The sequence below is a fragment of the Pezoporus occidentalis genome, unplaced genomic scaffold, assembly GCF_034315485.1.
Source record: "Pezoporus occidentalis ecotype Australia unplaced genomic scaffold, CSIRO_AGI_Poc_V1 ctg26, whole genome shotgun sequence".
Classification (NCBI taxonomy): Eukaryota; Metazoa; Chordata; class Aves; order Psittaciformes; family Psittacidae; genus Pezoporus; species Pezoporus occidentalis.
In genome coordinates, this window is record NW_026914502.1 from 50,040 (window position 1) to 72,645 (window position 22,606).

The 22,606-nt window shown below is 45.0% G+C and overlaps 1 long non-coding RNA gene across 3 annotated transcripts; it reads left to right on the top strand.

The window, feature by feature from the left end:
- Positions 1–415: 415 nt before the first annotated feature.
- LOC134166340 (uncharacterized) lies at positions 416–17,314 on the top strand. Of its 3 annotated transcripts, none has more exons than XR_009965831.1 (3): positions 416–1,812; positions 14,131–14,354; positions 16,129–17,314. It is a non-coding gene; the product is annotated as an uncharacterized LOC134166340 (long non-coding RNA). The 3 variants fall into 3 exon arrangements; XR_009965829.1 differs by lacking the exon at positions 416–1,812 and adding an exon at positions 12,614–13,234; XR_009965830.1 differs by lacking the exon at positions 416–1,812 and adding an exon at positions 12,614–13,234 and having other exon boundaries at positions 14,229–14,354.
- The last annotated feature ends 5,292 nt before the right edge of the window (positions 17,315–22,606 follow it).

The following is a 22,606-nucleotide window of genomic DNA, read 5'->3' on the forward strand; positions in this document are numbered from 1 at the left end:
TTTTAGAGCTCTGAATTGGGTGTTTCTCTGCAAACAATGTCATCCTGGATTTTTTTCTTCTAATGTTTAGGATTTTAATCACAGAATTCCTTCTCTCATTAACTGTCATCAAATTGTAATGGGCTCAGGCTTTTTAAAGGCTTAACAGTAATGATAATTGTGGTGAATAGTCCATCTTCATGTACATTTTTAATGCCAGCAGAATAGATTCCTTTGCGATAACAGAAATTATTATAATGCTAGCTGAATATGAATGTATTTTCTCTATAGTACATGCGCTAATACATTCCTAAAATTAAATTGCAAGCATTTCAGTCTTTAAAAAATTTTCAAAGATTGACATGTACTAGAAAATACAGTATCTCTTATGCATTATAGCACACTGAAAATGCTCAGGCAGTCATAGTGCTCAATAAACTGAACTTACTAGCCTTACAGAAAAGCACTACAGAGTCTGATAGAAAATGTTAACTTTTTTGCATGCTTTTGAACCTTTCTATATGATGTAGCAAAGAATGAATACTTGTGGGAGGATGGCTCATAGCTACAGATAGGATGGGATGGTGCTTGGAGTTTTACTCAGCAAAGCATTTAAGCTTGTTCTTGTATTGGAGCGCTAGTTATCTCACTGAGCTTGAATGGGAGTTGCAGATGTGTGCGTTTCCTATTGACTGTCAGGAAAGAGGGTTATGATTCCCAGTGGAGATGCACTACTACTTCCTACAGAGCAAAACAGAGAGAATAAAATATTCTGTGATGGGTTTCATGTGAAAAATTGGGATTTGGGGAGTTGTAGATTCTCTGCTATCCCATTCTGTGTCCTTTAATTTTCAAGCAGCCTGAAGTTAGGCTGGTCCCCTTTTCTCACATCAGCCGCTGAGGGAGCAATCCTGATTCAGTAGTTATGTGACTGCAGTGATTGCTCTTCATCTGCATCTTACAGTTGCAGAATAATTTAGGTTGGCCTGGTCCAACCTCTGGCTCCAATCAGGGCCAGCTTCTAAGCCAGATCAGGTTGCTGGGGGCCCTGAAGAATCAATTTGAAAGAAAAAGTCAAGCTGACAGCATATTTAGTTGACAGTAGGTGGTGCAAAGGGAACTTCTTTGCTGGCACTCGCTCTTAGACAACTGCAAAGTTGCACAGAGACTGAAAATGATGTATCTTAACAGTTTTCCAGTTACTGAAGCAGGTTACTAAAGCCTAAGCTTCCTAGGCTACCACAGTTTATTTCAAAGGAAGGCTTTTCTTTCTAAGGAAAACTTGCAGTCCTGTTTGAACGCAGTGTTTGACAGAAGGCTTTTTGCCCAAATTAACTGCTAGAAAAATGTACTTCAGCAAAGGCCGCCTCCTTCTGAGAAAATGGAATCCTCTGTTGAAATCACTCTATGTGTGTGTATGTGAATATTTGATCTAACACTCCCTCTGCAGTTTCTCTGGTCACATGCCTGCCTCTCCTAAAGGTGTGTTAAAATGATGGCTGAATACAGAAACGTATATATTGAAGACGAAGAATGGAGGAAAAGTCTAACCCTACCTGCTCAGCTGTTTCTCTAGCCTCTCTCACCTTACAGGTCATCCCACGTGCATAACAGCAAAAGACCTGAATGGCACTATATGAAGGGCCCATCCCTCCTGAAGTTTTGCCTTGGCTGGGGAAGCTGTTGTCTGCCTTTTGAAGGAGCTTCTCAGCCGCTTGGAGCCATTTGAGGTGTATAGTGGGACCATGCCAGGAGGCCCACTGAGGGTATGAAAGCAAACACGTGTTGTAAATGCCACATCGTGGGACATGTTGCTCACATCTGCTTCAAGTGGTCAGTGATGCAAGCTCACTGGTGCGAGGAACAGGCCTACTTGCTTAATTATGGGGCTCAGTGCTGGAGGCAGGAGAGGAGAGAGAATACATTTCAATGCAGGATAAATACTAGACAAGCCCGTATCTGCGTAAATATTCATGTACAGGTGTTTTCTTTCTCCAGGGCTGACCCAGTGTAGAAGTCTGCCTTCACAATCTTCCATAGAGGCTCTATTGACTAATTAGCTAAAATGCAGGTTTAGCAATGTGAGTTACATCAGAGTGATTCGTGTCAGCAACTCAGGGGTGCTAGTGATCATTGCACTTTGTGTGGAGATGGAATCCCTTGTGATCATTGTGCTATGTGCAAAGGGTGTGATAAGCGTCCCTGTCAATACCACAGTGAGGAGGAAGAAGAAACAAGGGAATAATTCCCCTGGGTCAACTGTAATATTGTGCAAAGAAATGTTTTGTTCATTGTTTAAATTGCATGAATGTTCTTAGAAGGGGGGGGGGGGGGGATAGGTAATTTAGAGATATGTCCTGTTACAGAACGTTGTGCGCTGAACAAATAAACACATCAGGAGTGGAATTTACGGGGGCTAAGATGGCGGTCAGGCTTGTGACAGGGTTCCTCTTCACCCGCAGAAAGCCCGGGAAAAGAAGACAGCAGGATTGGCTGAAAGCCAAGAAGCCCGGGAAACCAAAAAGAGACTATCCCCAGCCGTTCCCCGTGTGCGTCTCGGGCGGAGCGGAGCCTCCCCGGCGCACCCAGCCCTGCTTGCTTATTGTCTCTCGATATTAATTATAATAAAAATCAATTAAAACAGATTGGCTAGGTTTTTATAACAAGCAATCTCACAGTGCACAGTACACTGTTTACTTATGAAAAAAAGTTCACTCTTTCTGCAGCTTGTTTTGGAGAGCCACAGCCCTGTGGGAAGGAAGGGAGGCTGGAAACACCAGTCTTGCTCAATGGGACAGCCAGGGGGAGGGCGGGGCAGCTCTGGAGCCAGGGGAAGTATTTCCGAAGCGGCCATCACAAAGGAAATAATGTCTCCCTAATCCCATGAATGCTGTTTCTCTTCCTGATCTCATGAGCTCTGCAGGAGGTCTGTCTGTCTAGTGGAGTTTAGCAGGTACTTAAGTGCTTTCCTGAATCACAGCAGCAGAACGGCTGATCCAATGCCCATTCAAGTCAAAAGAAAGGTCTAAACTCAGACCTGATGATGCCCGCGTGGACATGATTAGTCCGAAGCATGCAGTGTTTTGGCTTGTATCCTCACTCATAATGCTGAAAATGTTATTCTCAGTAGGAGAAAAAGGTAAACCCCAAGACTTCTTCCTGTTTTTTAGGCGCTTAGTTTGCATCAGTTACCAATAAGGATCATGCATTCTATAGAAATTTTTCAGACCGGTTTTTTAAAGGTTTTTCTAAAGAACACAAACAACTTTGTTTTTATCTGGCAGCAAACCTTGTGTGCAGAAGCCAAAAATAATTGTATTGCCTCCTCCCGGCTTCCCTTTTTGAAACAAAAAGCAAGAGCCACTTGTCTGTTCTTTCTCAGAAGTCAGTGGGAAAAGTTTTCAAGATGAGGAGCACAGTATGCAGCAGCACACTGCTGCTCACAGCTAACAAATGGCAGGATTCCTGCTTTGCAGTTTTGGGTTTGGGAGAAATTGCTTTCAGAAGTGCCTTGGGTCCATAGTAGTAAACACAGCATAAATAGCAAGATCTCATAATCTTTAAATTTGTCCAACCTGCAACAGGTAGTGTAGATAATAGCTAGGATTACATGTGAAGCAAGTGCATCTCTCAGAGTAACATTTTCAATTATTTTTAGAGGAAACAGGTTTACTCAATTCTGCTTCCTAGCTAGCACATTTATACGAAATACTCTGAGAAAACAGAAGCCTCTGTAAGAGCTTTTCTAAGATGCCAAATATTTGCAGTGTTTGTAAATACACTTACTGTGCAAGTATACGTGTACGGAATGTGTGCGGCTGAATGGATATGGCTCTTAAATAGTAGCCAGGGCATGGGGTATGTCATCAAGAAAGCCCATTCCTGGTTTCCTCACTGGCAAATAGGGAAGTCCATCAATTAGCAGGTGCAGTGGAGCAGTGCAAACATACCCTCATAAACATAAGCTGCTGCTAATAACTAAGGTGCCTTAGGAGGCAGGTTCTCAAAACAGTCAAAATCCATAATGAAAATAGTGTTCCTGCTCCTTAGTCCTCTCCCTGTCCTTTTCCACTGCTCTCTCTGCAAAGGGAGCTACCTTCATGTTTTACTTATTTGTCAAAGAGCTTTGCTGTAATGGGTCCTTTAAGTCCCCTCGATTCTGACATCTCTGCATCACTTTAAAAAGCAGGGAAAAATGGTAGTGTCCTCTCGGTACTGCTGCTCAGCATGAAATTCCTGTCACTGCGCTGGTTGTTGCAGCCTTTCTCTGAGCCTGGGGATAGTGGCTGGCAGGAGACTGCCTCTCTTAACATCATTTTTAATCTTGTTTCAATGCAGAAGCATGCAGAAAAGGAGCCCCGCTGGTACCTGCACGGGGAGGAGAGCCCGGCTCAAACTCCAGGCTAGCCCAGCTGCTGCCACCACAAACTTCTCTAGAATTGTTGGACAAAGGGGAGTTGGAGGAGGAAAGCTTTCCAAAAAAGTTCCTTCTCCTTCTACTGAAGCATCTCGGCTGTCTCATGGTTGGTGGGAACTGCTCTGCCTCTGCTTCAGGTCTTCTCTCTTTCCCATCAGCGTTAACTTCCAGTTGTTGTGCTTATCGGTGCTGGTGAGAAGTTAGCACAGGCAGTGTCATCTAACAGGCAATCCTCTACCCAGTTCGTTTCCAGTGTGCTAAATAACAGCACTCTACGACAGGCAGCAGGGGTAGGGTAGGTAATGTACTTTTATGAGGAGGAAGCTTTTCTTCATCACAGCAGGCTGTCCTTCAGGGGTAATTAAGCAAAAATATTTATTTTTCCTCCGTTAAAGGAGTGCCTTTGAATCTGCAGTCAGGCCTTCAGAGCAGGTTCTATGTATGGAGCCCAGGTATTTTCAGTAACCCTCAGAGACCTCGCTCAGTTACACTGGTGTAATGTCATTGCATCTGATGCAGTTCCTGGTGATTTACCCAGTCTGAGAGGAGTGTGTCCTGGGCTCTCCACTTTTCTGATCTCCAAGCAACGAGTCAAACAAATGCTTTGAAACAGAAGCAGTAGCCATTTGTTCATTGACAGTGCCCATTGGTTTCTTGCAACAATGCACACGGTGTTATTTTTTCCTTCTTCTTTTTTATTTCTCTGAGCAGCCCCAGATCCTCCCATACCAATAAATGTGAGTTATACATCCATCTAGATTGGGAGAATATCAAAACTGCCTGCTTCCTTATTTGTTGTACCTGGCTATGGTCCAGGCTGCTGATTAATTTTGATGTTTCAGAATCTTTGGCAATAGAGTACTGAAAATGTGAAAAAAATATACAATAAAATATATTGAAAGCAACTTGAAATGACAGGTAGAATTCAGTGGAAATAATGTACCCATCGAGGGAGATTAATGTCATTTTTACACAACACTTCACTTCTGCATTCTAGATGGGAATATAATCACTTATTCTCACAATTAATCATACCTATATATGTGAATATTCTTTGCATCTGATAACCTATGCTCTCATCAGGTGCATGTTTCTCTTTCCTTTTAATTATTTCCTGTGGTCCTTCAAAGTGCCGTTTTACCTTTGGGCACCTCCAGCTTGCTAGTGCCTCTCTTTCACAGGTGACCATTCCCCATTTTCAGTTCTTTCTTTTGTGTTGTGCAATATACTTATTTCTGAAACATTTCTTGGTTAGGCAGGGTTATTCTGTTTGATGGGGATGGGAAAGAAATGGTGCTTTTCCATCACAGCTGGGGCTTTCCTCTGGCCTTTAAGTGAGGGGCATTGTTGCTAACAGAAGAAGAATTGGAGATGACTCCTTCCTGGTCTGGCAAGGATGTAAGGCATGGGTGGTGGTGTTGTGTCTTCATTTGATCCTTAAGACTATATGCATGACCAGAAGAAAAGCAGGAGATTATCTCCTTCCTAATTGGTGGGTTGTGGTAAAGAAACTCCTCACACCCACACCTGTCTTCGGTGTTTCCTCCATCTGGTTAAAGTGGCCAAGGAGAGCTGAGGACTAGCAGGGAGAATAAACTGTAGGTGAATTTTGCTATGGAGGTCCTTGAAAAACTGTAGTGCTGTTGACAGCAAGCATTTTTGTCAGAAAATGCTTGAAGAATTGTCTGTTCTTTTCCCTCAAAGGTGTGGAAAAAGAACAATGGAAGTGTTTCAGACTTGCCATAATGCAGACATTATGACCCTCAATATAAGGGTACAGGTAAGATTACACCTGAAATGGACCTCATGTAGGTCCTGGTACTAATCTGGTGTTACTGGGGAAATGTAGGTCATCAGTATATACTGAGCTTGTTGCCTCAAAATTGAAACCCAGGAGTTGCAGGTGAGGGACAAAATGATTTTGCCCTTTACTGAGTTGTTTGTTCAGAAACAACGGCAGTCTTGTATGTGACTGGGGCAAGAAGCAACAGAGTGAGCGCTGTCCTGCCTTGGTACCTGGCATCCTGCCTGTCAGCTTTGACACTGTGCTCTTCTGCAAGTGCACAGGGAAAACGTCTCTCACCGGGACTCACCAGTGTTCTCAAGTTGAAGAGTCCTGCACTGCTCATACACCACTTTGTAGTGAAATAGGTTCCTCCTTTTCATTTAAGGTTCTGCTTTTAGCTTTAGCAGAAACTAGACCTCCTTTTGTGTTTTCTCTTCCAACTGCCTCTTGCCTCATGAATTTTGACTCACATTTGCCTCGCTTCCCTTTCCTGTGTTTTCCCTTCCCTCACCTTTATATTGTGTTTTTCCTAATTTTCTTGTCTCTTTCTTTTGCTATATATGTTACAAAATGCATTTGTTGATTGGCGTCCTTTAACATGTTACTGGACTTGCTCTGGGGCTTTCCTTGACTTAGCACTCTTCTGCTCCTTTCTTTTATCCCTCCTTTTATTTGCTGCTTCTGTTCTCAGCAACATTCACACTATCCTCTTGACATGCTTTTTTCTTTTTTCTTCCTTTTAGTCTCCCCATGTCCCTTTGTCCTTCCACCTACAGCTCTTTTTCTTCCAGTTTCCTTTACTGGAAACTTCACACGAATATCTCAGAGCCTCCTTTAAGATTTCATTTCCAGGAGAATTTGAAGGTGCTGTCATGTCTGAGGATTTACTGCAGGTCTGAATAGTTTCAAAGGGCAATATTACTTGATGGTAGCCAAAGCATCAAACCCTTCATTGCGCTATACAGTCTGGGTAGATAAGGGGGTGAGCGGGACCACCACCTCCATGTCTCAGTCATGAAGCTTGAGCCTGAATTTCCAAAAGCCCCTGGAGAAGGTTTTTAGCTCAAAGCCAGCCAGACACACGCACTAAAACTTGGTAGAGCTGATGGTGTGACAACACATCAGGTGTCGATTCCTCATTTGTCTCCGAGTGAGATGTGTGGGGCAAGCAGCTATACTGCTGCCACAGGTCACTGCATGGCCTGCTGCCATTTCATCCAGCTTCCGGGGCCTCGGCTGAGCAGCAGGTGCATCCAAATAACGAAGTACCTTGGCCAGGCTCTGCGTGTGCTCTGCAGAGGAGGCTTGAGCCAGGCCCATCCTGCTCCCTGGGTAGCTGCTGTACCGAGGAGGAGGAGGGAGCTGCCTTTTTCCTCCTCCCCCTGTGAGCAGCCTATAATACGCGCTCTCATGTGGTGGTCTTACTCGGAGTGTCAGGAGGAGCTCATACAGGTGCTGCTGTGCTTGCCAACAGATTTTGCACAAGCAGAGCTCTGCTTAAGGGGAGCCTGAGAGGTGATGAGAGCTGAGCTCTGCCATCCGCTGTAGTCTTTCGTTAAATACCTGCTTGACTGCCGAGGTGGGGGGAGACCTCTCCCTGGTCCCTACAGGGATGCCTGGGAAGCAAGGGCAGAGAGGACAGCCTGCTGCTGAGAGATGCTTCTGGCTGAAGGCATTTGGGAAAGGTGGGGAGAGCATGGTTAAGGTGAGGGTTGTGGTGTTCAGCTGACTGAAGGTACGGGCGGCTGCTGGAGGGTTTGAGTGTGTGTTGGGCTTGGGGCAAGCTACCAGGCTCCCTGCGCCCTGCAGGCACCCTCCTCTGCCGAGCTGTCGCAGCTGGCAAGCTCTGCCTGGTGTTTGCAGCCGCTGCCTTTGATTTCTCTCTGCTGAAGTCCTGTCAGGCAGCGGGGTTTTAATTGAATGAGGGCCTGGGGAGGCAAGAGGAAGCTGTGATGCGGAGGATGGAGACGCTAACCCAGCACGGACCTTTACTCCCCTCCAGCTGCCCTCCCACCTCCTCCCACCGCCATCGCTGTCTTCGTTTGAAGGGCAGCTGCATCCCCTACCAGCGGCGCCGCTCTCCCTCCCTCCTCCTCCTGCCCGTGCACTGGCGGGGGTCTTGTGGGGAAGGGGAGCGCCCACAGCCACGGTGTGTGCTGTCTGACCCGGCGGATGGGTTTCCTCAGGCTCTTTCAATGAAAAACTGAAGAGGAAAGGCTTCCTTGGAGGCGTCCCTCCCCACTGCCCTTAGCGGGGGGTGGGCAGGCAGGCGGCTTGTCTCCCTCCCTGCCTCGGACACCCTCTGAGCACTGTCTCCTGCGCTGCCTCTTTCCCCAGTATCCAAATTTCTTGCTTTCAGACCTCCTTGCTCCCTCTCTGGGGTCCTTCCGTCAAATATGCTTCTGTCAGAAATCCTTCTGATAGCTTGTTCTCATTATCCTAATGAACAATTAGGGAGTGAATCCATCAATGTAATTCTTGTGCTCTTTCTCCTTGTCTTCGAACAGCATGAGTTATACCTCCAGTCTGTGACAAGCATGGGCCAATGCTCTGCAGCGTGCTCTGGGTTTCTGTGGGACGGGGAAATATTGAAAGGTGTGGAAAAAGCTTCTATGCTTCTGGCTTTAAGACTGTTTGATCTTTTAGAGGAGGTCATTAAAGCTGGATGGGGAAGAGGGTAAAGTAACAAATGAAAACCAACTGAAAACCCGAGGGAGGCTGAGGGCTATTTTATTCTCCTGTAGGAGAAAAGGCAAACAGGGGCATTGAAATTGAAAACATGTCTAACTTCCAGTTGGTATAGGGAGCTTGCTGGACAACTCAGTCCATCCCCAGAAAGGAAACGGGGGTGTAAGCTCCATCTCCATCAGAGCTCTGCTTCACTGAGGCATCAGAACTACCTGTGATGCTAGAATGCTGTGTGCAGTGTACAAATGTTTAAAATAGGGTAATGCAGACTCTGCTGATACCCATTAAGGTTCTGGCTGGGCTTCTTTCCAGTGAGGCTGAAAAGGATGCCACCTTGCACAAAAGGCATAAAACAAATATTTGTATGCAGAGTCTTGGATGATATTTGGATTTAAGCATTCATTACAACTGAAATTGCTTTAAGTCAGTGGGTGAGCTGGGAGGGAAAGACAGATAATGCTACTGTGAATGGGGCCATATAGAGATGCTTTGCTCCCAGCAGATTGTGAAAATCCCGGTAATGTTTTGTCTTTATGTGTTTCTCACCTTCTAAGACAGAAGGTTAAGACAACCTCTTTAACTTTCTGAAGGAGCAGGGAAATAATTGAATGCTGTGCTGACTTTCTGAGTTGTAGTAAATAGCCATGAGAACCACTGTTTCAGGGTAGTAAAGTCGATTTCTTGCCACTCTTGGAGCTATTCACATAGGCTGGAATATAGGAATATTCACATATAGAACAGGAATATTCACATATTCAGAACACTGAAGCAGACAGCACCATGGATCCTCCGCCTTGTTGCCCTGATTCCCCCTTTCCATTTTGAAGGTTAAGATCTCGAGGGGTCAGGAGGAGTACACCTTGGACTACTACACCTTGAACTACTACCAAGGCAATCTGGCTCCATTGAAACCCCATGGCAGCAGGAGCCTGCTCAGGTTTCCAGACAGATTCAGTGTTTCATCATTTGCAGTTTAATAATAGGCACCTGGTACCTGTCACTGTCACCTACAAGGTACTATATTTAGATAAATCAGTATGGTGATCCCTATGTTTGTGCCGGTGGGCCACACTAGAAATAGCACTAAAATAACACACTATATAAAGCAGCACTTACATTAACAAAAATAGAGAATTTTACTCAGTTACAATAATTAAATTAGAACCTCTTTGCATTTTATGTTTTTATACTGAATTAAATTTATTCTGTGCCACCTTCACGCCATTTTTCAGTCTATCATTTTTTTTCCCATACATATCAGATGTGGAAAATACTGTAGGCAGTACAGTAAGAGGGAAATTTGTGTATCTGAAATTGAAACAATAGAGAGCAGTTTGTATCTGAAAAGGAGCAGAAGTTGCTTTCTGGGAGGGTGTGAGAACCCTGAATTCACAGAATTCAGATACTCCTGCTAAATGATGAATAGTGGAGGAGCTCTTTGAAGAAACGAGAACATATCCTTTGTAGATTCTCAAACCTATCAAGAACTCACTTAGAGGAAGGTGGAGTTTGCAACATAGGCCTCTGATTTTCTTCCCCCCCCCCCCCCCCCCCCGAATGCAAGCAGAATGCAATGTATTAGGTGACATTTCATTTGTATTTGTGCCATTTTTTACAACCAGGAGTGTAGGAGTTATGCAATTAATCAAAAATCATTACTGGAATCTGTGGCGGACTGCATCCAAAAAAGCCATAAATCACAAACCATGTAGGTCTTGGTGAGCTAGGTAAAAAGAAACGAACAAAACCCCCAGCACCTTATGAAAGTTTTTTAAAGTGTCAATATTTTTTGAGTGTCAATATTTGAAAAATATTTTTGAAAAATATTTTTCAGCAAATTTGCAATGTGAGTAATGGCTCATTTGTTACATTGGATTGTAAAAATATCAAAAGATTACTTTTCAGTGTTCAGTTTTTTAATTTTTGAACGGGAAATTTCACTTCCAAGTTGAAAGCCATTCCAAACTTGACTGAAATGGTCCATGAGAAAAGTTTTAAAACAATTAACAGCATTCATGCCTTCACAGACTGTTTTGCGGTGTTCTGCTCGCTCTTTTCCAGCAGAGCAAGTTAATGGTGGAAAGCTCCCACAGTAAAGTATAACAGAGCACCTTCCTGCTCAAAATCTTCCATAACCCATGATGGCAGCCACAATTTTTGGGGTAGTTTTCAACAAAGGTTCCCCATATTCTTTGCATACTTCATGAATTTCTTGCTTGTCTCCAGAGGGTTTGATTCCACTGGGCATTCCCGGGTAAGCTGCAGAGTAACCCCAGGTCACGCTGTTTTGTGCTTGGAGAAGATGAAGACACACTTTTTGGTTTCTAGGGTATGTGGAGTTGTTTCTCTCCTTCATTCTCTTGGCAAGAAGTGAGCACTTGCTCCCCAGGTGGAAAGGGTAGTCACCTTCCCCTGCGCTTGAATCAGCAAGCAACTGGATTGGTTTCTGTGTGCTTTTTCAACACTTGCTTATAAAGGGATAGGAAGGAAATCTTCCATGTGTTTCCATGGAAAACACACTGTGTCTTCTCCTGCTGATCCTCCCAAAACTCTCACAACAGAGCAACCTCCATGTGACCATGGTAGCATGTGAAGTAAACCACCTTTTTTCCCCTTGGTTCCACTCCTCAGGGGAAGAGGCAGGGACCTAAGTGCACCTCCACACCTGGCATGCTTCTTCCCCTCAAATGGATACCTTTGCTTCTCCTCAGCCCTCTGGCAGCTTCCTTTTGTTCTTCAAGCATTGGCCTCTTCCCCCTTCAGCTGCATTGGTCCCTCAAGGCAAATCCCTGCTGGGAGCCCAAGGACAGCTCTTCTAGGGTCTCTGACCCTTTTCTCCTGGTTTCCCCGCATCTCCTAACAGGGACCCCCTTTAGTGTCAAGCCTGGTGCCTCTAAGCATGGGTAGAGGAGTACAGCTGCCAAAGGCAAACATCTGATACACACTTCCAGACAAGGTCACGGGTAATGGAGCGTGTGCAAGGCTAATGTGACCTCAGAGCACTTTAAAAGGCCATATTCTTTCCTTCCATGACAAAGGAAGAACTACTGAAGGCAATTTGGCAGGAACTAGATGGCAATTAATTGAGCAACAATTTCAGCCATTGTAAGACTCAGTTGTGAGGGTATTTATGGCAAAGTGAGTGATGCCTCTTGGGCTGCAGATAAATGTGATTCCTGGTGCTGGAGTCAGGCTGACCAAGGAGGAGTCAATAATAACAGGGCATTCTGGTGGAGAAATAGGCTTTTAAGAATGATTAACATCATATACATAATATTATATGTAATGTTATGCATATCTGTTGGTGTTTCTTGATTTTTTAATATGAAACAGTCCAGTTCAAGCCTTGACAGACAGAAGCTAAGTGGTGTTGATTTCAGCTGCTAATGTTGCTAAAGGCTGCTCAGATTGGAGATGTCTGATCCTTCCCCTTCTGTGCCTTGGTCACTGCATCTGGAAGTGGCTATTAATGTGGGTGGTATGAAGAGTAATACTTCTGGGAAGGACCAAGGAAGGGAGCATCCCCTTTTGCTGTGCTGGGCATCCCTGTACCTCAGGGCTCCTTTGCAATCTTGCTTCTCAAGTGGGGCTGGGCCCTCCCTGGCCACTTGCTGGGACAAAGACCCCCAAACATGGAAAAGCAGACTGCAGTGTTTGAGCAGGGTATGCTGCTGAGCCTCTCCTCCTTGGTGGTGTGGGATCTGTTCAGCTGTCAGTGCTTGTGCCTCTCCACTCATGTTGCAAACCTGGGAGGGGGGAAACAGACGCACCACAGCAGATGATGAACGTTATGCATTACCCTCTTTTTGTTGGGAGGGCTCAGCAGTTCAAGTGCTGTGAGGGAGTAATTGAAGCACTAAACACAAAGAGCTAACTTGTCACGGCGCTTGGGAGAGGAATGAAAAAATAAATGGGAGAAAGGAGTTCAGATGTGGGGGAGAACGGCAGTGGCTGAAATTTCTGCCTGCTTGAGAAATCGGCTCTCTCCTTGTATTACTGTCTCAGCTAGAGGTTTTGTGGGGGTGCAGCAGCTGACTTTCGAGCTTGATGAGGTTGACAGAAGCACAAAAGGGAGTTTTTCTTGTTCCTGCCGTGACATCTGTGGGGAGGGAGTGTGGGAGGTTTTGCTCCCATGGGACATGGGAAGTTCCCTGCGCCTCCAGGGACATCTTTACTTCTCAGAGGTCCCTCCCTCGGCATGCAAGGGTAAGGCTGTTCTCAGTGTAGCCTCCTAAAGTCTGGGATTCATGATTTTGGGGTCAAACCCACTTTTCTCCAGACCTTTCTCTGGTGACGGGAGTTTGCAGGGCACTATGGTGCCTGGCACTTTGCTTAACTTTCCTGCTGGTGGAATACACAAAGTGGTAAGTTATTTATCTTTCAAATGTGATCTAAATCCTAAATCCTTGCTAATCCTTGTATCCATAGCACAAAACCATACAAATGACAAGATGTGTGGAGCTTCAGCTCATTAGGAAGAGGCTATTACGTAGCCAACTGCAGCACTGGGCAGTGGCAGGTAAAACTCAGGTGTTTAATTTGGTGTGGAAAAAAAATGAGGTTCAGAACTTGTATTGCCTAATTCCCAAATTTATAAGCATGCCAGATATATCAGGGTACTGCTAGAACGAATGACTTCTGGTTTTAGCCAGAATATACAGTCTGTGTTAGTATAGCCCTCACATTTCCAGTCCTGGGTGGTTTTCAAGTGGGAAAAAGGAGACTTTAAAGATAAGCTGTAAAAATCATAGCAGGAAGGTGAGGAAATTGTATGATCTCTTCTGGTCTCATAAAACAGCCAGTGCCAGACGGATCTGGGCTATGGGTATAATCTAATTCCCATACTCCCGTTTCCTTCTACGGAATTTCCCCATATCACAAAATATTTCTGTAAGGCAAATGGCTGTACAGGATTAGGTGGGAAAGATTAAGCACAGTAGAAAAGCAAAGAAAAGCTTGATACATTCAAAGTATCTTTCATGATTTCAGAAGCCTTTCCCTGTCCCTTCACTTTGTATTACTGATGGATGCAGCCTATCTGGAAAATGGACATGCTTACGCTGCTATATAGAGTGGTTTCGAGTGAGTCCTAAAAGATTTTAACTTATCCACCAATTGACTATACTGTCATTGCTACATAAGACTACTCAGCATAGAACATCTATTGCTGGGGCTCCTATTGAAACATTGCCCTTGTTGTGCAGTACTATTTAACTTTGTCTCTTTGAAATGAAATGTGAAATGTTTTTTTATCTTGCAGGAACAGACAGATTTACTCTCAGCCTTTTGAAACACAGGTAGATGAATCTGGAAACATTTCCTTCAGTTCTCACCAGTAAGGCTTCATTTGTCCTTCAGCTCCCGTGGAAAGTGACACGGTCTGGTGCCATACAAAGAGTGAAATGCATGTGACCTTCCCCCAGGCACTTCCCATTTTTGTGGCTTGGACAAGCACGCCTGAGGACAACATGGGAAAAGGTCGAGGTTTGGATTTTTTTCCTTTTTTTTTTTTTCCCCTTTTTTTCCCATTTCCTTTCTCCCCGCCCCAAAACGTCGGTTGTTAGAAACTTCCCGCTCCCTCAGCTTAGGAGCAGGGGCTTTGGGAAGCCCAGCCCTCGGCCTGGATTCCTCCACTGCCCTCCCGTCGCGGTGCCCGGCCCGGAGCCGGCGCCGCCGCTTCCCGCAGCTCTCCCAGCCGCTACCGCTGGGTGCCAGTGCAGCCCGCGCCTGCCTCTCCCTTGCTCTTTGCGGCTTCTTCCTACTCGCATTTCCCCCCTGCTCCTGCTTCTTTTCCTCTCTTTTCTTCTCGCTTCCCTCCATTTAAGTGCCAGGACGGCCAGTGCTGCCGGCCCACCCGTGCGGCTCCTGACCGCCTCTGCGGTGGAGGCTGCGGGCTGTCCCGGCCAGCAGCGCCTGGGCGGGTTAAAGCGGAGGCGAGGCAGCACGAACAGTGCGAATAGTGAAGAGGCTGAGCCAGAGCTTCCTCTAGTGCACGGTTTGGCAGCCCCCGAGCCTGGCTCTTCGCTGTGTCTTTGACCTGGAAATACGCGGGGAGGGAAGTGGGGCTGGCAGCAAGAAGGGAGGACCTGCTCCTGCGGACCTCAGCGAAGCGGCTGCTCTTTTCCACATCGGGGTGTTTTTCCCACCCTCGCAAAGCACAGTCAGTGCGGACAGCCTGCGTTGAGCGCCGGCGGGATGCAGGAGGGAAAGATGGTTGCTCTGCAGTTCGCATGAGTTGTCCCTTCCTGCAGAGCTCCTGGGACTGGAAACAGCAAAGAGTGGGGACGTGGTTAAAGGGGATTGCTCAGATCACTAGAAAAAGAGTTAAGTTTTCAAAGGAACCTGGAGCTGTGGCTATGGGAGCATGCTGCTATCCTTCCATAGAGCTGAGTGTTTGTGACTGATCAAGTGCAACACTTTTGATTTCAGCAGAGGGAGGAATGAGAAGCACCTCTTTCTGAAAACCAGCTCACCTTAGGCTGTTTCCGGTTGGACAGTTCAGAAATCAGTTGTATGTATCAAAAAGAAAAATTAGACAGGGAAACAGATCAGGATTCCTAAAGTGTTTGTGAATCTGTGATGATAGCTTGTTCCTTCTATAGCACTTTTTAACCAGCAGCTTCACAGCTGCTGCTGCACTAGTGTCTTCACAGACAAGGTAAAAGTAAATGAGCTACATGCAAATAAACTGCGCTTCTCAAGTAGCACAGGGAACTCATAGAAGAATAGGAAAATGAAGGCACAGTCCCCAAGTTCTCCATGCCACTGGCTACAGAGAGAAATGCATAAAGATAACCGTTAGCGCAGCTACATCAAGATATTTAGCCTAGATTCTAACGCTAGGTGGTCTGAAAGTTATTGCCTCTGGCTAGTGCTGTGATAACCCTGAAGCTAGTGATCATGAAGTTGCTGTTTGGAAGCACCTCCACACTCCTGGGAAATTTTCCTCCAACTGATGTTTATTTATTTCCTTTATTTTTTTTGTTACCAAATTGCACAGCCTGAACAGAGGATAGTTCTCAGTGCAAAGTTGTGTTTCTTCTGCAGACCGAAAGCCCAAAGCCTGCCATCACTAAAATGGCTGTAAACATATCCTAATAATGCTGAGGACCACAGATGGGCATCAGGAAGAGCCCAGGCTTTAAAAAGAAGCCTGTCATTAGGGCATCATTTCTCCAGGAGCTGTCACGAGCACTGTGCCTTTTGAATGGTTCCTGTATGGAAAAGTAAAAACCGCATAATTATTTTGTATTCCCAGAGAGCCAGAAGGATTCAGTCCACCCCAGGCTGCCTTCAAAAGTAAACATCCTGCGATCAGCAGCAACCGCGCAGTGAGAGGTGAAGGAAGACGTGAAGGAGGAAGCAGAGAGCTGTGACTGATGGACACTAGTTGGGTGTGGATTTAAAAAACGCCTGTGGGAATGCCTGTTGGTGGTGCCTGTATGACAGAAGCAGATGAAATTGGGCACGTGCCTGACAGTATGAAGTCATCACCTCCATCTCATGGACATCCTGCTCTATAGGGTGAAGGCAAGACGTGGAAGGGGAATGGGTAAGCAGCAGAAAATGAAGTTTGGGCACAGCTCCCCAGGCTGGTGATCCTTCCGTGAGGCCACAGGTGAGGGAGAAAACTCTTGTACACCTGGTCTGTTGAGCCTCGAGCTTCAGCCCTCTCTGGAATAAACAAACAAAATTCAATCACCTTGATCTGTTGGAGTACTTTAAATTTCCCTTGCCTCTCCTCAAAGTGAAAGCCATCGTGCATAAAGCAATGTTCTCTCTACCTGTATTTTCCCCTGCAGAGCCCAAGCCTCTTTTCAGCTCTCCCTTTTCTTGCCCAGGATGTCTCCAGTGTGTCAGCACACAGTATCCTTTTCCAGGAAACACCACATGCACTCCATGTTTAAAAGCATCGCGTTCTTTACAGTTAGCATCCAAATAATGGTAATTCTAATTTCCTGCCTAATTCTATCTCCTTTGCTGGTGCTGCTGATTATGAAGACATTTGTGTGTAAATACAGGCATTCTTCTCCCTTTGTCATACTGATTCCTTTAGCGATGATGCGATCTAGCACTCATGACATCACAATTCATCACTGGTGACTGCATTACAGATACAGCAGGCACCAGGCAGCCTTTAAATCAGGTGGTGGTAGCGGCAGGCACCTGATAATGAAGCAGAAAGCAGAGGCTTTTGCATGTAGACAACATGGTGGCTGCTAATCTGTGACGCTGGGAACGTAAAAGCTGTGGGGTGCCTAAAATGTAACACGAAGCAAAGTTTGCCTAAGCAAGATGGAGAGCGTGGTGGAAGGTGACCTTGATTGTCCTAAACAAGCAGCCTAGTTCCTGAAATGGCTGTTGTATGCCACTGATCACCCCAGTCACCTTCCACACAGGCCTTTGTCCCCATTGAGTTTGCAGGACTGCGGTGGGGTCCCCTGGGAACCCAAGGAACTCATCCATGGTGGGCGGGGCATGGCTCTGCAGCACCCTGGTCTCAGGGCAAGTATGATGGCATGATGGAGGCTGCTAGTCTTTAGCAGCTCTGTTGGGGAGTAAGAGGAAAGGGTGGCAAGAGATAGTGCCTGTGAGAATCTGATCTGCATTTCCATTTTGAACTCTCAGATGTGAATTCAAATTGCAAATACTAAGCACTGTTTCCCTATAACAAGTGTTTTCCAGTTGTGCATCACATCCTACTAGTGCCTGAATATTTCCATTCCCTTTTTCACTCTCTTTTTTTGGTTTTCCTGAATTGATATATTGTCCTTTTTTCCCCAGACCCCTTATCATAGGTGTGCCTGTGTAGTTGCAATGAAGGGAAATAATGCTTTCAGGTAGAAGGGGAAATAGGTGTGGGGGGACCCCATGTACATCACTGTGATAACAGTGGCAGTTTTGGTTTATACTTACAGGTCATCATGATTGGAGGTGGTCAGGCATCACCTCTCTGAATAGTTGCCTGGTGGAGGTGACTGGAAGCAAGGTGGGGGTGCTCACTGGGTGTAAAGACCTGTGGGTTTGCAGCAGTGCCAGGCTACTTGCTGCACAGGGGCTATGAAAGGTGTGTGGGACACGGCTGTCACTCTCACGGCCACACTTACCCATCACCAGTATTGTTTTACACACGGTGTGGACTTTAGGTTTTATTTTTTTCAGTCTGGGTAGGTGAAGCAGGGCTGGGAATGAGCCATCAGTTTAGCTGTGCTGCAGCTGCATGGTGAAAGGGTACATGGCTCATAGGGGGTTCTCTGTTGGAGACTGCCCCCGGTCGCACATTTTGGCTTGAGAGATAGATATATCTGCAGAAAGAGGTTGATTTTTCTCTATTATTTGTATTGAAGTAAACCTCACAACCCACTAAAGTCAATGCTGTTACATTAGTGTAAAAATGGAAAAAAAACCTCAAAACCCCAAACCGTAAGTGAAAAAAACCCACTACAAAATTGCAAGAAAAAGGTAGGAATGGTTTTGGTATTTATTTTTCTGGAAGCTAAATATCTTTTACAGTCTTTGAAAATGGTAATAGTTCCGTTCACATGCATTAAACCCGGCAGCATTCAGTGCCTTTTAGGAAAGGTAGGAGTTAAAATCAAAACTTTTCCTTTTTTTTTAATTGCAGTTTGTAGTAAACCAGCCTGCAGGTTCCCAAAGAGGGAATGGCTGGAAATCTGTCTTTGCTGGTGACTGTTTTTAAGTCACGTGGTGGTGCGGTCCTTATTTACTGCACCAGAACGTGCCTGCTTCTTAAAATAGCACAGAGGGGACAGACAAAAGTCAGAATAAGGATGTTAGTACATTGTTAGTTTTCCAACAGAGATGAGGTTTTAGCTATATCTGTGAATATGAAAAAATACATTATCACCTAGTGCCTCTTAAAACTAGCCAATTTATTTATATTCTTCATGGGTTAGATGTTGGTTGCCAGGATTTATGGCAAACATCTGAACTAAAGGTAGTTGTAGGTTCAGCAGCAAAAGTGATAAAGAAGCTGTGAAGGGCAATGAAAATTGATGGGGAGAAAGAGTGATGAACAGCAAAAGTGCCATTATGGTCAGGTGACAGGGTAGAAGGTGGAAGAGAAAGAGCAATGGGCTATTTGCAGTAATTTGGGTACCTTCAAACCACCTTGTTCTGCTGCCTCCAAACATGTCCTTACTTTATTTAGCGTTGCACTTCTTGGTAATGTCACTGCAGTTCGGGAAAACACCTTAATCTTCTATGCTCTTGCCCTTTTGTTTGTGAGATGGGATTTGTATTATCTTTCTTTATCTCACTCTTCCCAAGAATAAAATGAAAACATCTGCAATGCAAACAAAGCAGGAGTGAAGCTCCTAGGGCAAAGAGCTAAAAATTAATGCTGGCTTTTAACAAAAAAAAATTGCTCGCTCTTTGGTGACCAAGGCAAACGTACAAAAAATACCTTGTTTTTGTGGACAGAGGAGGGAAACTTTTTGGAGGGTAGGTGGATTGCTCAATGGATGTTACGTTTTTCACTGGGAGCAAAGCTCACAAGGGAGGACTTGCAAGTTATTACTTTTAACACTAGAAGGGTGCAGGTGAATTGGTTTCTTGTGCAGTTTATAAAGAAGAAAACCAAACCAGTACATGTTGTGACCCCTTTACATACACAGTGCTTTTACTTGTGGCTGCCTCTGATGATAATGTGGTTACTTGTGGAGGCAGCTTGCCTTTGTCAGGCATAATGTAATCCAAATCCAGCCACTAATGAAAATGGAAGAAAAGGGTAAGATAAAAATTTAGTGGCTCCTCATATCACTGGTGAAGTTTTGATGACTTAAAATGTCAGAAAGAGTGCATGCAACATTTAGGGAGAGTTTTTGAGAGCTTTCCCCCTCTTTGTAGCTTATGTGACCTAGTGCTGCCTAGTGCTGGTAGCTGTAATAAAAATATGAACTGTGTTCTGATTTCTTTACCCAGATTAAAATACGGAGACAAAGTGAAAATACATGATGCTGGAAAGCAAACTAGAGAAACTTCAGAACAGGGAAAACTTCAGGCTGAAGAAATGCTATTAGATTTGGGAAATTCTGCTAGCTGAAATTCTGTTAAGCTCAAAGCCCTGGGTAATGCCCCAAGAAAATTCTCCTTTTTGCTCATTTTATGTTTTATTTGTTTTAAAAATTGCCAGAGAGGTAGGGGGTGGACAGATGCATTCTGTCAGACATAGCGGGATTGGGTTATGAAACTTATGTGAGTGCTCCTTGCCTGCTTCATCATAAAGTCAGCCAGCAAATCGAAGTCTCCTCCAACAAGGATTTAAATTAAATTGACTGCCTTTGCATTGGGGCAACCAGGAGCATTCACATAATCAATTAATGTGGCTCAGCTTTGGGGATGGCAATTTCCAGTTGAGACAATAATGAACAGATGGGGCTCATACCTTATTAAATTGCTACCTCTGTGGCATCTGTGCCATGTACTAAAATGCAGGTGGGGTCATGTTTTGCATAAATGTATTGCATGACCTTGAGGGAGTCTTCCAGTTTCTTTCTGCCTCAGTTTCCCTTCCTCACAAAAGCATGAACTCTTTAGTGCCTATTTTAGGAAGACAGTTCTCTTCCCAGTGGTTCAGACCTACGTTTGGAGTTGCTGACAGTAAAATAATGTTGGTTAGATGAGCTCTTTTAACAATGCTTTCATGCTGATATAAATAAAGCCCTAGTTTAGATGCAGCTATATGGGCAAAAAATAGTGCAGCGGTCTGCTGGTTATCTACTTCATTTTAGGGAAGTTGTGCTTTTCCCACGGAAATGAGGGAGTGGTATTGCCTGCCGAAAGTGAATGTCAAGCTTTGAAATGATCAGAAAAGACATGGACAGAGGAGTGCCTTGCTAAACCTGAGGCAATAGATATTGCTGAGAGAATGGGTGTATTAGCTAGAGTTTGGCTCTGCAGCCATTCAGCTGGCAGAGTGAGCTCATATGTATGCCATGTACTGTGGGAAGATATATCTCGGGTCTCAGCTAGAAGGGTTTGCCCATATAATCACACTTGAAAGCGTCTTCTAGCAAGACTAGGCCCAAACAGGTATCTAACCATGGCTGCAGTACATTCCCAATCTCACTTGTCTTTTAACTGCTATAATGTAATTGCTGCTATTAATAAAAAAATTGACAGGCTCTCTTTAAATAACTGTAAGGCTGATGGACTAGTATCGGTTGGATGCTTCAAAGTTTCACTAACAGTAGAGAGAAGAAGACCTCCATTCACAGCTTCTCATGCAGAGAAGGGCTGGCGCCGGGAAGAGGCAGTGGAGGACTGACGTGTGACACCATGATACCTCAAGGACTTCCTGAAGAGCATTTGCTGAATGGCTTCTTTAGAAAGAGACACACTTTCACACTGACTTTCTGGGCTCTGCTGGGAGTCCTCATGCTCAAAGAATGATTTTAACTTCGTGTGGCCAGTGGCCAGCAGAGCTGGAGTAGGAGAAGATGCTCAAGTGCAACCTGACCTCCTTGAGTGAGCTGGGCTGCTGCTCCAGTGGTGAGGTAGACTGCCCACAGAGATGTGCTGGCAGATTAAAGAGATGTGGTTTATCCCAGGCCCCTCAACACCTGCTGTCAGGATAGTCTGTGTTGGTTTTACCTCTTTTATCCATAAATGGAGCATCTTGAGCAGAAGTTTGGGACCCATGGATTACTGAGGCCAGTGATCAGAGCAAAGATGCCAGCAGGAGCAGAGTGGAATGGTGCCTGGGGAGAGGGAAGGGCACCTGTGCTTTAATGCCCTGCTGTCTCTGGCAAGCAAATTACACCCTCTCAGGAGGATTGTGAGGGGAGGGTATCCAAATCTGACATGTCTCCAAGCCTGGTCATTCCAGGCTTGTGGAGTAGTTGTTCTCCTCCCCAGCACTGCCAGCTGTTGTGTGCTTCTGCTAACTGAGTTTGTAATACAAAGTGTGGCAGCATCAGAATGTGGATAAAGTATTCTGGCTTCCCTGTCAAATGTGAAGGGGAGAACAAGATAATGACCCAATGAGACAGCAGACTGGCATGGGTATAAGCTGTAAAAGAGCTCAAGTGTTATCTGTGCATTTTGTCCCAATTAGCTGAATTATTTTTCGGATGATCTGGCATGTTTGTAAGAGAACAAAATGAGCTTCTAACCAGCATGGGCATTTAGAGTAATTTTTGATTCCCTTTCAAAGCTTCATTAATATCTGCAATTACAGTGAGCTGCAGTGCACTTGACCCAGTGTGTCAGTGTCACCAGGCTAAGCTGAATGGATCAAAAAATTTTTTGTGGCAGACTCTGACCCTGCTTTGGCTACAGACACTGGGGATGAGTAGGAAAATCTTCTACCTGCACCAGGCAACGAAAACACACAGCTACGTTGTACGTGTTCCTCTTAAAACCATTTCTGTTTGCTTATAAACATCTCTAATAACTTAAATGTGATTATGGCATTTCTGCTGTATTTAAACCATTGAATAAAATGATGGTTTCCAGTGACAAAGACAATTAAGCGCACAAGATATAATGAAACTTGATAGAGCCTCGGCTGCTGTCCTCCCTATTAGCGTGCACAGCTGCGCATGTGTGTCAGCATCTGCAGATTAAAGAAGCCTTTAATCTGAGCAGAGTGAATGTGAAACTGTTACTGAAGCACACCAGCAGGTTGTGAGCCTCAGCCCCAACTTTTTCATTAAGGTCACAACTCAAAATTGCAACCAGCTGTGTAAATCTGTTCTTCTCATACCCCATAT